Here is a 10,144-nt window from a genome sequence, read left to right on the forward strand (position 1 = left end):
CGACCTGTGGGTAACATTTTGGTATGTGTGTACAGGCACATTGACATGCCCCTGTGGCCCCCTTCTGTGAACACAATGTGTCGTTTGTGCTAAAAATACAGCTGGATCTCAGCTCAAACCGGACAAACCCTTTGCTTTTATCTATTTTGGTATCTCCCTAAAGGTACAGCATGTATATATAAAGGTCTTCCAAGGGTTTATTGTACTTTATTTAGCCGTTATTGGACACACAAGGGTAAATATTTGTGACATGTGAAGTCATTCTAAAAGATTTTTGTTTTCCCCAACTGTATGGTCCTGAATCTCTCTTATACTTGTGTGGGAAAACACTAACGTTGTTGCTGTAAGGATGTGCTGGCTTGTGTCACATGGCCAGGCCACAGTAGCCCCTCATGGTAATTGTTTACACCCACCGCCGGGACATGGCTGGCTAAGAGACCTGGTTTGTTTTGGTGCAGTTTGCGTCGAGACGGACGGATATGGGGATGCAGAATGGGGGATGGGATTACAGATGGGCCATAGTAGACAGGAGGGGACGGGGTGGCGCAAGGGGTGTTCCAGAGAGAGGCGGGGGGAGTCCTATGAGAAGAATTGCTGAGCACAAAAGGCTTGTCAGCAAGACCAAATGGGCAGTGAGCACATAGAATCCGATGGATGATAATGACATTGTGTTGGATGTGACCTCAGGGGACCTGGTCCTGAGTTTTAGTCTGAGCATGTGTGTGTGAAGAAGGTTGAAGGGTGTGTGTGTGTGTGTGTGTGTGTGTGTGTGTGTGTGTGTGTGTGTGTGTGTGTGTGTGTGTGTGTGTGTGTGTGTGTGTGTGTGTGTGTGTGTGTGTGTGTGTGTGTGTGATGTCAGCTGGTGTCCCAGAGGAGCAGAAGGGTTAAAAGAAGAGATAAATCGCAGGTCTGGACATGAGTTTTAATAGGGCTTTGGATCAGTGTCCTTCTTTTAGCTAATCAACATCTTAAAAGTTCGAACCAAAAATATAGTTTGTGTCATTTTCTTCTTTCTACCAAACCACAATGGTGTCTACAGCAAGCAATGCATGATTTGATTGAATGAATTGAAGAAAAATACATGTATTTAAATTATAACCCACCTAAGTCATCTGTTCCCTTTCTCTCCTAAAGTGCCACCAAGCTCTATTTATCTCCCCTTTCTCGCACTTCTAGCAAAACCTTCTATGAATTCAACTTTTGTACCTGTTATGTTGATGACCACTTCACCAAAAAGATTTTCACTCGACTTTCCTCTTTTCTTAGTGGTTTCTTTTCTTAACTCGCAACTTCATATTTCCCATTTGTAGAATTTATTTACCCACCAATTTGCCGGTTATTAACTTTAACTCATACTGTTGGAACAATTTAGGAGGGCAAAAACATTCAAAGTAAACACAACCGACAAATATATATATATATATATATATAATTTAATTAGGTAAATTAATTTCCCACCAATTTGGCGGTTATTAACTTTATATATATATATATATATATATATATATATATATATATATATATATATATATATATATATATATATATATATATATATATATATATATATATATATATATATATATATATATATATATATATATATATATATATATATATATATATATATATATATATATATATATAAAGTTAATAACCGCCAAATTGGTGGGAAATTAATTTACCTAATTAAATTACCTATCTCAGTACATATAAGTTTTTATAAAGTAAGACAGTAGTCAGATGTGGTGGCTTTGAGATTCACATAGGATTCCTTCTGCAAGCTTATCGGCTGGGGTGTTTCAGGAATGTACCGATGGTAGGAGGCTCTGGGAATGCCCCGGGATACATTGTAGTTTGTAGTTGGTCATTTTTAGACCAATTGAGTGAAGTTAAGGGATTTTTTGTGTCTACTCAATTAGTTTTTTTCACCCTATTAACACAATTACAGCACACTGAAATAGATATAGGGTGGGGTGACTGGTTAACGCGTCAGCCTCACAGCTCTGCGGGCCTGAGTTCAAATCCAGGTCATGTCCATTTGTATGGAGTTTGCATGTTCTCCCTGGATCTTTGTGGGTTTCCTCCGGGTACTCCAGTTTCCTCCAACATTCCAAAAAAGATGTATGGTAGGCTGATTGGACATTCCAAATGAGGATAAAGTGGTTCAGAAAATGAGATGAGATGAAATAGATATGAGATAATTCAAATTGGTCACACATGTTGAAAATACAAAAGGACAAACACTATTTGAAGGGTTACAGATTGGTTTCTTTGCATTCCCACATATACTACTTATATGAACTTTCATTGAGTACTGGCATTTGAAAACAAGACACACCGGTTTGTGATTGAGCAATACCTGTCTTACAAATGTGTTTGTCAGGTATCCAACTTGCCATAAAACATGTATAAAAGTGTTTCCATTGACTGTCTTTCCTCACAAACATATTGTTTTCTCTTGTAAAGTAGAGATTAATGTGTCATTCATTGGCACCACTCAGAATAGTAAACCTTGTACCCAGGAACCTTGTTAATTACGCACATAGTTACAAATGCTACACACACTTGAATGCACTAGGTTTGCTATTCCTGACTTTATTCATGATGTTCCTTTCATTTTGGTTTGCATTCACTTCACCAATACATTAAGAGGTGATTGTGTTGACCTGGCGTTTTACCGCATACAACAGTTCACCAAACAATCTTCAGTCTTGTTGACTAATCTTGTGAAACTTGAGACAGTTGCACAACTGTGTGCTATGACAGGAAGGCAAATATGGTTCCCTCTCTGTATAATTGCCTGTCACTCAGCAGTTTAAGTCACTCATGCCTGATACTGCCTTGGTTCTCAATCAGAGGCAAATATTCTTGATTTTTTTAAACATAGTTGTTAGCATTTTTAAAAGAATTTCTATGTTTCTGAACAGTAGAGTAGGCTTTTAGGCAAGAATAACTTTCAGTCAGTGCAGTGGACAGATAATCACATAATATCTTTAACCTTTGAAAAAGCCAGAACTCACTTAAAGGCATTTAAATATATATATGTATGTATGTGTGTGTATATATATATATATATATATATATATATATATATATATATATATATATATATATATATATATATATATATATATATATATATATATATATATATATATATATATATATATATATATATATATATATATATATATATATATATATATATATATATATATATATATATATATATATATATATATATATATATATATATATAGAGAGAGAGAGAGAGAGAGAGAGAGAGAGAGAGAGAGAGAGAGAGAGAGAGAGAGAAATTGAAATGTCTGTATCTATTAAATTGGTATCCCCCATGTTTAAATGAGAATATTATGAAGATGTTTAATAGTTGAATTATTAGAGACATTTTCACTGTTCAACATAAAGTCACAGATAATCACATTTTAAACAATTTCACACTGTTTTAAACATTCCCCATATAAATTAGGGCAGCAATGTCGATTCATCAATTTTTCTTTTGTTTAGAAGCTGCTGACAAACCTTGCTGTCAGAGGGAATGTAGTTGTTGAGTAGTAACATAACACACAAGCCGAGTCATACACTGGGTGCCCGTGGGCTCGGTCTGTGTGACTGCTGGTGTGAGTATAGCATATACAAACACATGAGTCAAACCTGCAGGTAATCCACAAGGCTCCACCTCACTTGAGTTGTGACTCACGTGAAACAACAATTGTCGAGAAAGGCCTCTTTTTTTGGAAAAGTGAATTCTTATTTCAAATACAGCTTATCCGACACTGACCTTTGGGACACTACAACAACTAAATATCATGATGAATCACCAAAAATGACTCTCGGTAATGCCGCATGGAATCCAATTTCCTGTTGTTAGCATACCTACCTAATCTCAATGATAGCAAACCGGATATTGAGTTGAAGTCATCCCGTTGGAGAAGTAAAAGGAAGTAGCGTGGAGGTCTTTGTCTCATGTGAGACATCATTTTATATCATTTGACACATGCACATGCTCCATTGCAGTATTGACTTCCAGTAGAGGGGTGGGTGTGATGACTCATTTTGGATTTCCACATCTGATGAGCATCACATCATTTTTATGGTAATCATGTGCAGGTGGTGTGATCACCGTGATACAAGAAACACAGGTAATGTTTCCAGTCTTACAAATCTTTGAAGCAGACCAATCAAGGCAAAATGCAAACTAATTGCGAAACATATCAGGATTTCTTGCACAATCTACTAATACAATCAGTCAAGATAAACCAACAATATTCATCAACAGAAATATTCCTGCGCACCTTTTAGTTGCTAATGTTAGAGAGAAATGTATTTAGCATGTTTATTATCTAGGAGAGAACATGCAAACTCCACACAGGAGTACTGACCTGGATTCTAACCCACCACCTGTGAGACCGACACATTAACCACTCGCCCAATTTAAGATTCGCTTTTAAAATTTTGAACTACTTTTGGAAAGAAAATGCTAATTCAAAGGCATACCAGATTGATACAGTTTTCTGATATGGCAAATTTGCTCATATGTATTTCTCAATATCTCACACAATTAAAGGGTATTAAAGGGTACAGATTAATATCAAGATGCATCTTTGATTATCTTTAATTACATTGTTATGCAAAAGCATTGTATTGCTGTATATTTCAATAACTACAATTATATTTAGAATATTAAATATTCTTATTATAAGGCCTTGGGTTTCCTGGGAAAATAATGTGCTGTATTATCTTCTAATGTAAAGATACATGTACTCCAACTCTTATCACAATGCGTATATGCATAGCCTGCATTGACCCACTAAATAAATAATTAAATCAAATTTGCACGTTGCATTCTGAGCAGGTGAAAATGGACGTCTAAACCTGTTTCAACAACAATCCCATACCTCAAATTGCTAGTTTAAACAGCAAAAACTGGTCCTTTTTGTCAAAAGGGGGCAGCAGAACACCGTCATTGGAAAGACTTTTTTTTCATTTTAGCAAGTGGTTCCCAACATGGAAAACGTACTACTATATACATGCTACCGGTACAATGTACACTTTGGACGATTTACATCAGTGTTTAAGTCAATAAAATACCTGTAAATATTTATTGTATAAACCCATTTAAAAAATTCAAAACCCAATATGCAACGTTCCCAATTAAAATGATATACTAACACATAAAAATAACATGAAATAAATTAAAATCTCTCATCCATATCAATGTGATATATATGTATGTAAATGTATGTATATATATATATATATATATATATATATATATATATATATATATATATATATATATATATATATATATATATATATATATATATATATATATATATATATATATATATATATATATATATATATATATATATATATATATATATATATATATATATATATATATATATATATATATATATATATATATATATATATATATATATATATGGTGAAATGTCAGCACATTATAATTCAATTTCATACATTCAATTATAATGTGTTGACATTTTACCACCTAAGCTCATAGAGAGAAACTGTTTAAGTGACTAGCTTCATCTGGTGGTAAAATCTAGAACTGCAACACACTGAAGATAAGCTTCTATATTCTCTATTCAATAATATTTTTGCTGTGGGCCAGGAAAAACTAGGCAGAGTTAATTTTCATTACAATTTAAACAGAGTTAAGTCAGTTCATTTCTTCTGAAGAACCAAGCGAGGGTGGAGACTGCTAAAGTCCTTCTACCAACAGAAGGAAACCTGAGCTGGGTCGGCGCTGCGCTGGAATTTACTGCACTGGCATCTGCTGCAGCCAAAACCTCATTCTGAAAGTTTGGAACATAGAATGGAGTGACAGCATTTCCTGCATCCATTTCGAGTTTCTCAATATGGAAAACATTTAAACTTCCCCAAGAAGAAAAATCAGCCGTCCTCTAGTTGCATTTCCTGCTGAATGCAAGGCTGCAAGGGAAACTTTTTATCATACAACAAAAACAACGTGGGTTAGTTTTATGCTTGATTTTGTGGTTTACGCTTATTGTAAAGTGATGAGCAACATTAGTTTTTAAGAAAAGTTTTGCCAATGTGTCTTACACAGATGTATGTATTCCAGTCTTTATCATTTGGATGATCTGGATTCAAGTATAGTAATGCCAACTCTAATTACAGTACGACCTAGACAAACCCGTAGTAAGGTCAAGTTTAAAAGTTTTAAAACAACATCTGCTTTCATTTAAATTAAATAAAACATGCATGCTATTTAAAAATGGCTATTAAGCCTGAAAGTAAACATAACGACAGAACAAGGCTATCCAATTTGTTTGCTTCCTCTCTCAAAGAAACCACCCTCATCATTATTATTTTTTTTTAACCCTAGCCCTGACTGTCTTTACATCATAGTTGTGCTTAGAATCTCAGAACTGGTTCTTGTGTATGTTTCTTCTGATGCTTTCCCCTACATTTCAAAAAAATATTCATAGGTTCATTAGTTTCTGTAAGATCAAAATAAAATGAATGCGGCCCAGTGGATGAGTGGTTAGCGTGTCAGCCTCACAGCTCTTGGGTCCTGGGTTGAAATCTAGGTCGGTCCACCTGTGTGGAGTTTGCATGTTCTCCTCGGGCCTTTGTGGCTTTCCTCTGGGTACTACGGGTTCCTCCCACATTCCAAAAACATTCATGGTAGGCTGATTGGACACTCTAAATTGCCCCTAGGTATGAGTGTGAGCGAGAATGGTTGTTTGTCTCCTTGTGCTCTGGGATTGGCTGGCCACAATTTCAGGGTGTCCTATGACTGGTGCCCGTAGTTGGCTGGCATGGGCTCCAGCACCCCTAACGACGTTTGTGAGGAAAAACACAGAAAACACAGAAAAGCACATCAGAAAATGAATGAATGACATTGTGGGATTTGACGAAAGTACTGACTGTTGTTAACAACCCTGACAAATTGGAATGAATAAAAAATATGATGAGAACATGAAATAAGACTTTAAAAACAGCTTGTCCTGTCAGTGCGAGGATTCTGTAGGTGTGACACTGCGATCTGTCAATCGCACTCATGTTGCTTGCTGACATTGATGCTAATATGTTTAACATGTTCCTTCTGTCAACATAATCCTGCATGTTTGAACCATCCGAGAAGGCTGAGTGTTTATGAGTGTTTCTCCAAGTCTGCAGCAGAATGCTAGAGTATTATCTGAAAAATTATCAATACAAATTAGTCTCTGTGTACACATCTCACATTCTCATCTTTAGTGTTATACAGAAAATGCAGGACATTCTAGGGCAGATGTGTCAAAGTGGCGGCCTGGGGGCCAAATCTGGCCCACCACATCATTATGTGTGGCCCGGGAAAATAAATCATGAGTGCCGAAATACTGTTTCTGTTTTAGGACCAAATTCAAATGAAAAGTATAGATGTATATAAAATGTCCTGATTTTCTCCCTTTTAAATCAATAATTGTCATTTTTAATTCTTTTTATCTGTGTTTTTAGTTCAAAAATAATTTTGTAAAATCTAAAAATATATTTAAAAAAAGCTAAAATAAACATTGGTTTAAATCTATAAAAAACTGAATATCCATGGCTTTTAATCCAGCTCATTTAATCCATTTATAAAATAAATAAATAAATATTATATCTAAAATGGTCCAGCCCACGTGAAATCGAGTTGACGTTAAAGCAGCCCGAGAACCAACCTGAGTCTGACACCCCTGATCTAGGGAAATCTTACATCCTGACTGAAAAATGCTTTTTTGCCAGCATATGCGGCGCCCCACTGAAGCAGGAGTGTGAAGTTTACATTTTTGTGTGTTGTACTTCTGCTTCACGAGTCTCCATGCTCTTCAAAAGGCCAGCAACTCCAGGCAGTATAATGATCATGGCTGGAAGGGGAAAAAGGCTGTCTCAAATACCCCCCCCCCCCCCCCCCCTTCCCCCTTCTGTGTCTCTGTCTCCATATAATTACACTATGGCTGACAGACATCGTGCTTAAAATGACAAAACAAAGACAGGCTGGAAAATAAACAGCATCACTCATTGGCTAGACAAGCATACAGCGGCAATGTGGCAGCCTTTGATAGTTAGAAAAGCCAAGGGGAAAATTTACAATCAAAACCATGTCGATGACAATCATTTATCATGACCTTTTCTCCATTTCGATGCGTTCTTCGACAGCAAGCACAACAAAATCAGTTAGCCTCGTATTTTCCAGTGAGAGCTTTGGTGGGCTTTCGTTCTTTAGGGTGATTTCATGCTTTTAATTGCGTTAATAAAACTCACACTCAAGCGCACACCCCATGTGCTTTGAAATGTGAAGACATGTTTCACTTTTTCCACTGGCTGGGAAGTCCCTTAAATTTAGATGGCACTTTTTAATGATAAATGAATCAAATCTGTCATTTAATCGCAAAGAAACTTAAGTGCCTGCTAGGGTTGAAATGATAAAAGGTTTAAGACAAAACAAAATAACTAAATCTTGCCATTCCCCAGCTGCAGTTTCTCCATTGGTGGGAATATTTTGGGGCAATTTTATCTAATGTGTAGACTTTTACCGATTAAAAATGTTCTTCTTTTTCAAATTATTCTAACTTGACTCACTCTGAAAAGATGTTGATATTGTTACAAGTGAAAAGCCGTCCAAATTTTTATATCTGATAATTCATTCTGATAGATTAGAGTAGAAAGTCCACTGTTTTTTTTAATTAAAAAACTGATATACCTTTAACATTTTTAAAGGGTTTTAGAATGGTTTGAAAAACTTAAATCTTATAATTATAATAATACATCTCTAGTTACAAAAACATTCTATTTACAATTATAATAATACGTCTCTACTTACAAAAACATTCTACTTAAAAAGCCACTTCTGGAAGAAGTAAGTCGTGTATGTAGATTGAGATATTTTTACATGATATTTTGGACATCCCTGGTGTAATTCTACCACAGCTTTCATCTAACTGGAAGCTATATTTTTGGTACAGAGTATTGTAAATGGTAGTTTGATAAATTTGCCCGGCTTTTACTAGAAATTAATTGAAAGTTATTGATAATTTTATTTCTTTTTTAACATAAGACTACAAACAGATTTAAAAAGTCATATGAAAATAAAAACTCAGTCAGTACTTATTTCATAAATCTCTATGAGGAATATCCAATGTCAGGGTAAATGTTCTTGTCAAGTTGGAAATCAATCATCCACCATAGCACTCAACATTCTTTTTTTTCATTTTTCACTACAAGAAAAAAACTAAACAATTGTATTATTATGACAAATAGACTTAGGGACAGTTATTTTGCCACTGACATCAGGACTCTGAACTTGCACTAGCACGACACACAATCCCTAAAAAAGTGCATCCGTTAACAGTACATAGGAAACATAAACAGAAAAAAGGACTAAAGTATTAACACACTCATCACTCATCATTAAAGTAAAAAGTATAAAGTACAAAGTAAAGGAAAAAGGAATGAATTAAAAAATATTAAAATGTCATTTAAAAAAAGATAGAGGGGCTCCAAAACACACAAAAAAAAACAAATAAGAGTGGACAGAGCTATTGCCACTGGCTTCCACGTGACGGCGCCATCTTGGGGGAAAAAAATACATTAATTGGACAACGTCGGTGGGCCGGATTAAAACGCCTCGCGGGCCGGATGTAGCCCGCGGGCCGTAGTTTGCCCACGATTAGATAGCCAATGGTGTTGTGGTTTACACGGCTGAATTCTGCGCAGGCAAGTATGGGATCGATTATTTGATCGATCGATCATTGGTGATGTGATTGGTTGTCTGTGTTTATCCTTGCCCTGCGACTAACCAGTAAGTAATTTAGGGTGTAATCAGCCTTTCACCCAAAAGTCAGCAGGGATAGGCTCCAGCACCCCACGATCCTGACTATAATAAATGGTTTTGAAAATGAATGTAAATAAGATGTAGGTGAAATATGAAATGTGTTGCAAGGCTTCTCTAAATCCATCTATTGTATCCTAACCACTAATAGTAACCCTTGAGTAGATACTTGCCTGAAATATGCATTGGAATGTTTTGAGAGACGAGTTATATTGGGGTTGTAGGCATTTGCTAAAGGTATTATTACGGTATATACTGTGAGATGTAATACATGAA

This window comes from Stigmatopora nigra, chromosome 3, assembly GCF_051989575.1.
Source record: "Stigmatopora nigra isolate UIUO_SnigA chromosome 3, RoL_Snig_1.1, whole genome shotgun sequence".
Taxonomy (NCBI): Eukaryota; Metazoa; Chordata; class Actinopteri; order Syngnathiformes; family Syngnathidae; genus Stigmatopora; species Stigmatopora nigra.